The 14388-nt window shown below is 30.0% G+C and overlaps 1 protein-coding gene across 1 annotated transcript in view; it reads right to left on the bottom strand.

Moving 5' to 3' along the window:
• The window catches only part of LOC113393943 (prolactin-releasing peptide receptor-like), a 639527-nt gene that overhangs the window by 360103 nt on the left and 265036 nt on the right, over nt 1-14388 (bottom strand). The window lies entirely within an intron of this gene.

Raw genomic sequence — 14388 nt, 5'->3', positions numbered from 1 at the left:
CTTTACACTGAACATCATTTAATCTAAGTAATTTACATATTATATTGAAGACACAATAAGGCTGATGTAAGCAAATAGAAACGGGGTTAAAAGAGCTCGTGATATATTACAAAGGCATGTTTTAAACAAATACCATTTTAATACGTATTCAATCCCATTTATAACCAAAACAGTACATATATTTGCTTGAATTTTTATATTTACGTTCATGGTTTTTCGAAATTTGAAGACAGTTAAATAGCAAAATTAATAACGTTTAACATAATAATTTGAAAATTCTAATTGAAAAATCTAATTGTTGTCAAATAATTGTAATTTAATGATAAAATCCAATGCAGTGAAATCATTTTTATGCAATTGCTATAAACTCCTCCAAATAAAAGGGGCTCTTTTTGTTCTTGTAGTCAAGTCAAGTCGATGTCGCTTAACCTTAAATGTAAATATTTAACATTTGATATAATATATTAGTTATATCATTTTAGTATAAAGTCAAATTATCGATACAAACCTTACCTGTGGCGATTCAATGTAGGTAAAATAAAATATATCATCAACATTGAAATAAAATATATCATCAACACTATAATATTGCAACGCTCGTATTAACTTCATATTTTCAAGCAAGGGGCTCTCATTCCGATTATATTCAACAGGGCCTATATTGTTATTATTTATAATTTATTTTTCTTATCTATATGTTTATAACCAATCAGAGGCGTGTGTTTTTCGTTTACTTTTTCGTGGTCGCAAACAAACCAATTAATCGAGCTTGTTCATTTTGTGCTCGTATTTTTCTTTCAAATTAATTAATTTGATCTGTCTCCAATCGTATCGAGAGGCGCTCTTATTACTTTTCACAAGGGAACCTTATAAAATGGCGTCTCTGCATTCCGATCGGCAGGAACCATCGGGAAATGGAGCGAAAGTTCTGGATAACACGCTGTCTCACTGCAGACTGAAATTCAAAGCAGACAATTTAAATATAAATTATGAATACGTTCTGTATTTCTTTGTTTATTTACGTGGAATATGAATTACAATTTTATATTACAAATCTGACTTCTGATAGATGAGATTTTCTAGGAGCAGTATTAGCATAAATATAAATATTTACAACAGGACTCGAATAGACTTAAAAATGATTTATTATAGTTATTACACCAAGTTCTTGCACGTCTTACAAGTCTCTATATATATTACCGACACGATTTAATATGAATAAGTAATTTATGCAATTTGTCTTAGTATCTTAGAGAGGTGATCAGATTATATTAACTGTCAATGTCAGGCGTATTTTTAATCGACTGACCTAACGAACTGTGTAATGTAAAAAGTAACAGGATCTAAATATCCCACCGATCGGCAAGGCCTCCTAAATTTGCAGAGAGAGATGAGATCTAATCTCACATGCAAGTTTTACCATGATATTTTCATTCACTACCGAGCAGAAGATTATAAGTTTTACTATTATAATTTTCTAATAACAATATAAAACTGTACGTAAACAGTTTTGAACTTATTTAAAAGTACTCATAAGATTTCCAACGTCAGCGTCGTCATTTCCGGACGAGAGTTCTAAACTACACCAATTCTGTATGCAATTAGTATAGCAGTTTTATTTTCTATTTTTCGTTAAACTCTGCTTTTAATTGAGTGAAATAACATTTTTATCTTTCTATCTATTTTATAATACTTAACCAATGGCAACAGTTAATTTACACTAAATTTAAACGTTTATAATAATTATATAACTATATATATAATAATAATGATATATATTGAATCATAACTATAATACATACCTTTGTCCATATTGTAACGTATTAACGCAAAGAAAAATGTAATTCTCATTAAAGCATCCGAGAATAAAGCAAAGCAAAATGATTAATTAAGCGTCTCAGTTTCAAGAGATGAGATAGATGAAAAGTTGAAAGAATCCTTATTAAGAAGTGACGCGACGGGGTCCTGGAAATGAGAAAATCGATGCTCATCAACAGAGAGAGCATTTACTTTTTTAACTGTGTGTATTTATAGTCTCAACAAACATGTTTTACTCAATATATCTGTTAGTTCATTTAATTATTATATTTTTTATTCAACAATGTATTAGAAAAAATAAACAAAACGTATCAAAAATTAATATGAATGGTATTTTTTTTACATGTTTTGATTGACGGGTTGATCAACACCCATGTTGACATCTTAAGTATTCCTATAAAACAAAATAAACACTAAGAATGATTATTTATATTCCATACCTACTATGATATGAACATACTGCAAAGTACATACAGCTTACCGGAGCCTGCTAGAAATTAGTTAACAAATTAGAGTTATGAAAATTAGATGTACGCATTACGCATGTTACGCATTTTGATAACTGAACCCTAACGGGGGTAAAAACGGGTTGAATATTTGCATAAGAATGTGTGCATTGTGGACCCTAATGACCGTAGATGTTAGAACTGTAAGAAATATAAACCATACCGTGCATCGTCACTGCCACCTTGGGAACTAAGAACTTGCCTGTGCACACAGCCTTGCGCTTGTAGTTACGGCTCACTCATCCGTCAAACTGGAACACAACAACGATCAGTATAGCTTTTTTCGGCGATAGAATAAGTGATTGGTAGGTGGTACCTAATCTGACGGGCTTACACAAAGCCTTACCACCAATCAAACATAAATCACAACTGTAAAGGCAGTAGTGTAAAATTTTGTAGAAGAAAATTAATTTAGCGACATAACCTGAAACTACTTATTCCTTAAACCAATTAACTTTGTATATTAATCATTATAATATAGTATTCTTACTCCGCAGTTTACCAGTATCGGGACGTGACTCAAATCATAATGATTTTACCATTTTCTTTTCATTATTTATTAATATTAAAATAAAAAAATACCTTTTTAGTATAGAACCGTTTGAATAATTTACCGTATTTAACGTATTTAAGTGGAGTTTCCGATTAGAAAGTAGATCGATTATGCAATGCAATGTAACGAATGTTATATTATTTATTTATTTTGACAATTGACAAAAATGACATGCAACAACTTTACCTTTGATTATATTGTAGGTAGTAACAAGATTCTCAATGATGAATTTTCCGTGAGATTCAAGATAACAGCTTCTGTTATCACTCCAAGACATAATGATAGCGCGAGTGAATGACCTCACGATCCAACAAAAGACTGGATTTATTTAACGATCAATGGAAATAAAACGATTTCAATACACTTGACGAAATCCACACTAATCTTCTAATCCGAGGTTTATGTTGACTTAATCCAGATACCAATTAGTTACTAAACCACTTAAGGAAAACTGATAGATAATGTAAGCTAAAATCCTTGTCACCGGTTTAAATTATTTAAAGAGCGTTAAATGTTAAAAATATCGTAAATCATTAAATTCCCATTAAATGGACATTCACTCCAGAACGATGAAGTATGAACGATCAAAACTAATCAAATATATTATTTATAGATTTTATAATTTGAATGTATTATTTGAATTTATTATGTATTTATTTATATAAATAATACATAGAACATAAGTGAGCTCTTCAACTCAACCCACGTTAATTTAAATATATATTTACAAGTACATGAAATTCACGCTCGTCGCGAATTGTCTAGATTTGAAGCGGGTGAAACTACAAAGTGTTGCTATTTATATAATAATGTTATACAGCAAAACCTTCTTCAAAACTGCATCTTCTGGTGTCACTTTTAAGACATTTGTTGCGCAGTTTATCCAGCTAAACATTACAAAAAAAAAGTAAAAGTTTATTAGTATTGATTGGTTCGTTTTAGAGCAACAGATTAAATAACACAACTGTGTGCTGGCTGATTAGATTAATAAAATTGAAACTTTAAAATAAAAAGAACGGTTGATCTGATCTCGTCTTACTATGATTATATTTTACGAAACAAGTCTCCGACAAAAGTGAACATGATTTTATCATATTAACGTATACGTTACATTTTCACTTGATAAGAAAAAAATATGTAAAAAATAGATAAGTATCTATAACGTTCATCACGTGCAAAATTATTATGGATTATTTTATTATTATATATAAAATAAATTTCAAATTTATATTATTGTTAGATTGTGTAGTAAAAACACACGTCATTAGAAGTCAGCTTCGCTAGAAAATATTAAGTTGGTAAATTTCATAATCAATATAATGATATATGTAAATAATTTTAAACTTGATTTGAGCATTAGCAGCCTGTAAATTTCCCACTGCTGGGCTAAGGCCTCCTCTCCTTTTGAGGAGAAGGTTTGGAGCATATTCCACCACGCTGCTCCAATGCGGGTTGGTGGAATACACATGTGGCAGAATTTCGTTGAAATTAGACACATGCAGGTTTCCTCACGATGTTTTCCTTTACTGCCGAGCACGAGATGAATTATAAACACAAATTAAGCACATGAAAATTCAGTGGTGCTTGCCTGGGCTTGAACCCGAAATCATCGGTTAAGATGCACGCCTTCTAACCACTGGGCCATCTCGGCTCACTTTACTGATGTACATGTAATGTGCGTGTACATAGTTGCAAACTCTTGGCTACTATTATTTTCGACGCGTTTTAGCTTCGACAATCTATCTGGATATATAAAAAATCAATGTTTATATCCTTGGTTGACTTATAAGGGAAAGAATTCCATATTTTCTATAAGGTTTAAAGATGATTAAATAGTCAGAGTTCTGAAGAAACCCAAGATAAACTAAAAACAAAAATCATTACACGCTTTTTTATCTCGTGTGTCTAATTTGCAATTTTTAATTTTAAAAAGAATATAATATTTTCCTATAAATATATTCTTTAAAGAGGTCGCAAACCATTCAATATGATACAAACAAAATGGCGGACCTTGGACAGCTACGTCATGTTCCCCCGCTTTTCACATTTCCCGCCCAATATTGGCATTTATTGCTAACACATTCGCCGACTACCGTATTCAGGTGAAACATATTTTCTTTACATTATGTTGCGGTAATATTTCAATGCTTACTGTGGGCGACACTAGTTTGGTCGAGTCTAACAATATCGTCAATGTATTTCAAAACAGTGTGTTTAAACGATAACAGTTTTGTTCGCTACTTAGTCTATACGTAATGTTAGGATGCACTCGGAATTGATTCATGGGACAAGTATGATGGAACGATGCAGACACGTTTAACCAAAGTATGTAGTTTCGGGAACAATGACATCACGGCCGATAAAAGCTTTTTAAACTAATGTTTGCATGCTATGCGGTTGAACTGCAAACTGAGTTTAAAGCTTCATATTTTATAGAAATTTATAGTACCTGCTTATACTTTTAGATATCATTGCATGTTATAACATTTATTGCATATATATTTTATAAAATTTAACTTACTAGAATAAATTACTAGCATATATGTGTTATGTTAATTTATTCAAGTATATATGTAGTCTATTCCAGCGACCAGATGACAAAAGCCAAATAAACAATAATTGACGGCGAATTGACGCGACATCATTGGTCAAGAGAATGATTAATCTAAGATATTCATTATGGATTTGCAAAAATATGGCGTTTCAAACATCGACGAAACTGCTATCGGAATTTTGGAAGTAAAATTTAAGTAAATGTAAGTAGTTAAATGAGATAGTGTTGTATTATAAATAAAGATATATTAATAAAATAGTCTTAGTAGTTCATAATATAGCTGATCTATATTAGCAAATCGCATATAGTACGTAAATTTAACGTTTATTTATCCTACTTTGATTGGAACTGGTTATAAAAATAATTTCAATTCTAGAGACAACTCAAAGTTTTAATTTATAAAACTGATACTCATACTTGCATATTATGATTGCATAGTCGTTCTTTAGAGAACGCATTCAAACTAATTGCATGGTACTTTAAATGTATGGCTTTCGCTTAAAAGCAGATAAGTACATCTAAGAACCGTACCTAAACTTCATTGACCACAAAAATACAATAAAAAATAATGATAAAAAAAATTTAATTAGCTTCTTTTTTTTCAAATAGACTAGATGCGTTTGTTCATTAATATATTATAACATAAATACATATATCTAATTACATATAAAATTGATTGCAATATCTGTTGTGTCTAAACTAATTAGGTACAGCATAAATAAAGCCTATGAAATATTAACATAATTATAATATAGCACCAGATAAAACATTGGAACATTATTTTATTCAGAAATAGATTTATTCATTAGCATTTATTTTTAAAAGTCATGATGAATGAATTTTACAAAATTATAATCCCAACATTGATCAAACTTATAACTATAGTTTCAATTAAAAGACATAGTTCTCAGACAGAAAAATGCCAACAACACCATTAATATGTATTAGAGCATGACTCAGGTACACTAAAGTCGACGTCGTCACGGAACGGGGTGTAAATATTGTAGACTGTTATATTAGTGTGCAGGGCGAAGTGTATCACGGCAGTATGACAAACAGGATGCTACGCCCCCTAGTGTCAGAAGCGTCAGACGGGAAAACCTTTTAGGAGTTAAAAAACTTCACAGTATTATACTAGGTATGCATATACATCATCTCCGTCTCATAATTCAAGAGCGCGACTCTTAACGCTCATTACCGACCGCGTTTGTCAAGATTTACGCGAACAATTTGCTTAATGAAAAAAGTCGGCATTTCTTTCTTCTTATCCTTATCGATAAAACATTCAAATTAAATACCCGCTCTAATGACGTTCACTCAATCCAAGAAATAAAACGGGCGAAAGAAGTTCCAATAACATTATTTCAAGTCAACGTCAGACAATAACACTCTCAAATCATTTTCGAGATGAAGTCCTACTAAATTACATGTCAAAATGGCTGAAAATTCAGAAATATTATTCGATAATTTTCACGAGGCTCGCCACCCCGCCCGCCTCCTAGCGACCCTGATGACAAGAATATCTAAATGTCATTATAAGTTTAAGTAGAACTTGCGGAATTCCGCGCCGAGGGCTGTTTTCAAGTTTATTACGTTTGTTAAAACTCTAAATAGTTTGTTATAAGATTGCGATTGTTACCACTGAAACTGTATAAGAAACTTTAATCCGTTGTATATATTATTTTGCCCTTCTAGAAAGGTCTGCTGAAAGAAAATAAGCAGCTATCAAATTATGTTTTATCATTGCATAGCATAAAACAAAGTCGCTTTGATCTTTAAAATTACATAACGGATTTTGATGCGGTTTTTTTAATAGATAGATTGATTCAAAAGAAAGGTTTATATGTATAATACATGCACAATTTAGTAGAGAAACACTGATTATTTTAGAGATTTCTGAAGTTGTGTCGTAATTAAACACATTTTTTACGCTTACATTGCGAACGCTGGCTGAACCCTATGAGATAGATCAAAATAATGTACTACAGTATGGTACGCTTTTAAAAGGTCTTTAAAAAAGTCCGCGATGGTATATATTTATCTCTTAGAGATAACCCACAATAACCATTTTTTATCCTTTATTCTTTACGAGAAATAAGGGCTTATTTTCGAAGCGATTTTTAGCAATACTGCATTAAACCTAATCCAATTAAGTACCTTAAATACATTGTACTTTTAATATAAATCAATATGGCCCTTTGTAGCATGAAATTGAAATGAATATTTTCGAAGATATTACAGATTTAAAGTATTTTTGTTTAATGACAAAAATACTGTGAACGTTGTGTAAGACATTCTGTAGTACTTATATTTAGTATCAGCATTGCACCCTTGCGATGACGGGGCGGGTCGCTAGTTAAGTAAATAAAATCGCATTTCACAAGAACTTATTAAAATTAAACAGCATACAATTAAATTACTAACATACTTAAGTCGTTGTTTAAGTAACACATTTGGAAATATTGGACATTAGATGACAACGAATAATAAGTATTGGAAAAAATAATGTCCAATTAAAAATTTAATGAACATATAATTTTTACGAATTTACGTAAAAATAAGCAGTAATTATTTACCAATTTTGCGATAAGTCAACGTCGCTCATATAAGTCGAAACGATTTCTCCAATTTCTTACGTTTCTACTTCGTCGAATGATTGTCGGTGACAAATTGCTCGTATGATTCATTTAGTTGGTTAGCCTCATTTTAATTATATTTTCTTTAGCTATATATTTTACTTTTGGTATAATTAATCACGTATTATATAAGATAACTTTCCTTGAGTAATTAGTAATTATATAAGTTTAAACAAAGCATTCTTTAAAATATTTTATACTATACGAAGGTGTATTTCAATTTTTTTTTAACTAATTTTAAAAATTAAGCAAACCTATCACGGTTTCTTTTACAATTCAAAACCACTAGATTGTTTAATACAGAAAAACATAACCACCATACAAACCTCTAACCACCGTTCATTCAAATTTATACAACCGCATGAATTCCGCTGAATTTCCATTTAAGCGTCTGAGCAATTTGTAAATGGATCGCGGTTTTTATGGTTCACCACCCCTTGCATTGTATTTGCAGAATAGTTATGATTTCTTTGCTTTCCTTTCTCTATAAAGTGTGAGATAACGAAGGGTAGCTATTTGAAAGACAAGGGTAAGGGTATAAGTAAGCATATTGTTATCTGATGTCTCGTTAATCAAGAAACATTTGTAATCATATTTATAGACTTATGTTTATAGAATTTATCTCCTTATTCCATTATAACCTTTATTAAATACTTTCCATTTTTTTTTTTGAGACTATCAGACTAAAAAAGCACTCCCTGGTGGTAAATAGTTACCTAGATCCATAAATGTGCATAGAGTAGCACTGTTAATTATAAGACATTAATACTACCTTTTACACCCTTAATGTAGTAACACAGTATCACAGAATCTAACATATTATGTCTTTAGTAGCTGTACATATACTGGCTAACTTGTCATTCCAAACGGATAACACAGCAAAACAAAGGATTGCTGTTTGGCGATAGAATAACTGGTAAGTGGACGATACCCAGGCAGACTGGCAAATCAAAGCTCTATCAAAGGTATAAACTAACTATAAATGACGTCGAAAATAAACCATGTTAATGATACATTGTAAACATGATTCAGTTGCATGTTTAAGCATTAATAATAATACAAATTTGCAGTCAGCTTAGAATATTGAAAAAGCGAAATGCCAAGGTAAATCTATTATGCTCACCATACTACACCCACAGGCAAAGAAATAATAATGCAAACAGAAATAGTTCAAGTTCAAACGAACTAAACCTTTTAATGAAACACAAAACGAGGGTACAACGCAAGTTCACAGTACCGTCGGCTGTTCACAGCTTAAGATATTGCAGTTTCGTAGGTCCCATTGTAGTTCGTACATTTCATTTTAATGAATGGAAGATCTTTTACAAAGGCGGTATTATTTTACGACTTACATTTCTGTGAATATTTTTTTTCATTAGCTCTGCTTTGTTCCAAAAAAATGTGACCTTATTTTCTTTTGAGTTGATAATGAAAATATTTTGTATGAAACCTGTTTATACTACTTCACGTAATCCAATGTTTTACGATTTTTTTAATTATTTTTGTTATGAAACAAATGAAACCACGACAAAAGAAATAAATCTATACTTCCCAAGTATTAATTTTTTCTCCTAAGGGTGATGAGGTTGACCAGCGGTTGGCAATATTAACAGACGTGTATAGGAGTTTTATAAGTTTCTATAAGAAACAAGAAAAATTAACATATGTCTAAATACTATACATAACGTTGACCTCAAAATATTTCTTAGCTAATAACGATGTAGACTCAAAGACATCATAGATCACGAAGTAGATTCATAAATTCTCGCAGCTCGTACATCGCGTGCCAAGTGGCGAAGATAATTGGTTTTGGACACTATGTTGGCATGGAATATTCGCACATGGCACATTCGGTTTATAGGTTATCAGAAGCTATGAAACGTTATATATACTCACGCAATCATATTATCTATATAATAGATTTCTAATGAAGCCGTATATAATGGAACTATTACCTTAATTTAATAAAAGTCGGCAAAGTCATTAGATACATATATTCTTGATCAATGACATGCTGATGCTTTGCACCGATCCAAAGACAAAATATAACGAGCAAAATTTTAAAATATACATAATATACATTATTTAATTTAAATATTTAATTAAATGTTGTACTTAATAAATTAAATTTAAATATATTTTTACGCGTTCTAAATACGTTAATAACGATTTTAGTCTTCATACTTCTGAAATTGATTCATAAACCAAATAGATAGAGATTTGAATTCTAAACGAGTAAACAAAACTTCGCAGGCAATTTACAGTTTGTCATATGTACATTGTACATAGACGAAAGCTAATATACTGAGGTCACGGCTTAAGGCCCAGTTCTGTACTTTAAGACGAAATTAGGAAAGTTAGATCATTATACTGGTTAGGTTCTCGTTTATATAAATACACAATCGTTTTATTATAATAATAATAACTAGCAATGAAACGACCCCTTAGCTAGATATAAAATTTGCAAATTCATTCATTTAAATCCTAATTTACAAAAATTATGAATAAATAGCCATGTGACTCAATATTTACAGGAATATTTACGTTGATTTTCATAAATTATATTATAATTATTATAAGTGATTGGATATAATTAACAAAAAATTAACTACTCTGTTCCTTGTCGGTTCTTTTCCGTAGAATCTACACTCCGAACTCGTGATACTTTTATATTCAATTTAATTCTATAAATAATATGAAAATCGAAAAATACCTTGAAGAATTTATTAATTGTCGAAGAAAGAGCTAATTTGATCCATGTTTTTTTATAGATAGTGCACGTATTTTCATATTTTATACGATTCAAAGTACCCAAGAATGTGATATTGTCTAATCAACAATACTCTACTCTACTTATAATATTCGCTCTCTCATCCGAGATACTTATGGGTACACAATTCATATAACGGGCGCCAGTAGGTCGGACTTTGTGTGAATGATAGATAAATGAACTCTTATATAAAACCTGTATAACGCATAAAAAAGAGTACTGACATAACTTTAAGAGGGATTCCTTAATGGAAAAATCTAGGCTACCATCTATTGTTACCATTTAAACGGGATTACATAATTGTATCCAGAGTTAAAAATTACTGTAAACGACTATGTTTTATCTTTTAAATTAAACTTTATTTTAATAAATATAGGCTGTTTACATAATCTTTTTAACTAACTATCGTTCAAAAGAAAATACAATAGACAAATCTAGAATAAGATTTATTTTATTTACATATTACAATAATACTATTAAATATTTTGCAAGTAAATTTCAAATATGGTTAGTTACAAAATACATTCCCTGGCTAACTTACTATTCCAACCGGAACGCAGCAAGACCAAGTATTATTATTTGGCGGTAGAATTATTGGTGAGTTGGTGAAACTCGCCTAGACAGAACTGCGCAAAACCCTACCAGCGGTGAATAAATAAATGATGATATTTTATTTTTATATTCTACTCATTCTACTAGTTGTTCCCTGCGGTTTCGATTGCGTCTTAGGGCAACCCCTAAGACGCAGGTGTTTAGTCTGTCTTTCCTTGAAGCTTGCTTCTTACCAAAATTTTACAAATTCCCTTTAGTGATTTGGCCATTAAAGAACAACAGGCAGATAGACAGAGTTACTTTCGCATTTATAATATTAGTATAGAATAAAATTACTAAATTTTACATAATAATAACAATTATTTACATGAGAAATTTAGATTATTTATTCTAAATATTGTAAATGAAAAAAATAAGTTTATATATAATATCAAACATAGTACTCATATTATATGGTCTATTGGCACTGTCTTTAATGGTTATAGAGATTAGCTTCAACAATAGCGATATGGGAACATCGACTTGGATTTACTGCCATGGCTCTTGGATGACGTGCCAAGATATTATCGATATCTATCTTCTAAGATTATGTTTCCATATATTAAGCATACTTGTTTTATATAATCTAATATAGAACTGCAACTAACGTTCACAAAGCGAAACTTTTCTCGATACAAGCCCGCTGTATCAGGTTTAAATTTATTTATTCTATCTTGCAGTTGTTTCATAAAATTTTGAAAATTACGTGACGACTATTTTAACGGAGGGTTGTATAACCATTGCAATCCAAAACAAATATAAATACAATAATAATTTATGTTAGTATAACAATTATTACATACGTGTATATACTAATAAAAATTAATGAACCGAAACCTACCACCGCACTGGCTTGGAAAATAAATACCTAAGCCGAGATGAACTGGCGAAAGAAACTCAGCGAGATTTGTTTTTCATCAGTATGCTTTACAGCATGGTTCATAAAATTATACTTTTATTTTAAATAGTTTGGAGAAGATAATTTCATTTCTAACGATAGAACACTCGCTACAATTTTAAACTTAATAGGTACATGAGAAACCATATCAATACTTTGAGTCCAATTAAATTAGTTTTGTTTAGAAATTATTTTCAGGATCAAGTCAATCCTGTAATCGTGATATACATATATTTATTTATACCATAGTTGGGCGGACGGGCAAATGAGCCACCTGATGTTAAGTGGTCACCACTGCCCATGCATATAAGTGCTACAAGATTTTTTTAATCATTCCTACCAGCCAGTTAGACTGGCTCACTCACCCTCCAAACCGGAATACAACAATAAACAATGTTGCTGATTGGCGGTAGAATAATGATGATTGATGACTATATAGGTACATAATACGGAGATTTTTTTAAAACTAATATTAACAAAATTGATGCGCGATCTCTTTCATTTTCTACAAATCTGTTCTTCAAACGATAAAAACGTCTAATTATAGGACATTTTCCCCCAATATTTATACTTTAATTACGTCTTCGTCAATAGCACACAGTATGACTTGACTATGTTGTTTAATTAAAATTCAAACACGCAACACGAATACCAATTTTTAATTATTTAACTCTTACGTAATGGTGGTATAAAAATTATAATTAATTTTCTAATTTATTACAAGTAAAAATAATAACTATCACTTGAAATAACATATGCACAATGATTTTTTTTTTCTGATTAATTATAATCTTGATGTTAATTAATTTATACTATGCAGATATCATCGTGGGTATGTAAGTGATGTGTCGCTAATCAATTTAATTTGGGGCCTATCTTAAAAAAAAATATGACAAAAGTAATTGTTAATAAATATCTATATCTGTATATACGAATGAAATCATTAACAAATATGAGGAAACATTTTTTTAAGTATATAAAATAAATGTGTGTTCGACTTTGAGCAAATCACATTCTTATCACGTGCCGCAGTAGGATCTGTTTCATGGCGCCCGAACGGGGCTTGGCTACAATCTCGTTATTATTGTAATGACGAGATCGTTGTTGCGTTAGTTTTGACATATTATGTGATATTATTCTTATAATATAGTTTTTATCGTTAATTTTATTTAATTTTTAAAAGCACCATCTAAACAAGGATTTATAATACTCACTGAAGAATATTATTGATATGAATAAACTACGTAAATATTCGTATAAATTTTATGTTTTTTTTTTCCGTTTGCAGTTGAAATTCTTTTTGGCTAATAGTAGTTAGTAATATGGTTGTACAAAATATTAACTAAAATATATTACATTCCATTTATCATTATACCTTAGTCTTTTTATTGCTTAAAAACAAAAAATGCTGCTAGCATTTATGCCACCATTCCATGCGGTTATAATTTAAACAGCTATTTTAAATTGTGCTATATTTTCACTTATATAAATTAATTTTATAAAATAAGAGTAATTTTATAATTTATTTTGTAATTACGTCCTGTTATACTAATGTTGCAATTTTTGTAGTGTATACCAGTATATTTCATAATATATTATAAACAAATTTTATAATACGGCGTATTTTTTTTAAAATAATATCTATTATTTACTTTACAAAAGATTAAAAACATAACATAAAATAAAACTTTTTTTATGAAAACCTTTTAGCTGTTATACTTACATCCTTACGTAATTCAAAACGGGAAAACATTTTAAAAAATATTACATCTACTTAATCATAATAGTAATGTGTAATTGTAATGTGCAAAGTATCACAGTTCTACATCTACACTAAAACAATACTCACAAAATATCTTCAAATAATTTCATCTTCTTCAAAATTATAATTGTTTTTCCAATACATTATAGAAATTATTTACAAAGTTAAAAATGTACGTCGTTACCTCATCGAACTAAAGCATAAATTCTATAAAAACAATCAAATTAAAGGGAATTACAGCGCACTAAGAATACAGAACATGTAATACATTTGACCAAATAAAGTAGAAGCTTTAGTATT

The sequence above is a fragment of the Vanessa tameamea genome, chromosome 16 (assembly GCF_037043105.1).
Source record: "Vanessa tameamea isolate UH-Manoa-2023 chromosome 16, ilVanTame1 primary haplotype, whole genome shotgun sequence".
Taxonomy (NCBI): Eukaryota; Metazoa; Arthropoda; class Insecta; order Lepidoptera; family Nymphalidae; genus Vanessa; species Vanessa tameamea.
Note: the sequence above shows the minus strand (reverse complement) of the source record. Positions and strands in the feature narration are given on the sequence as shown.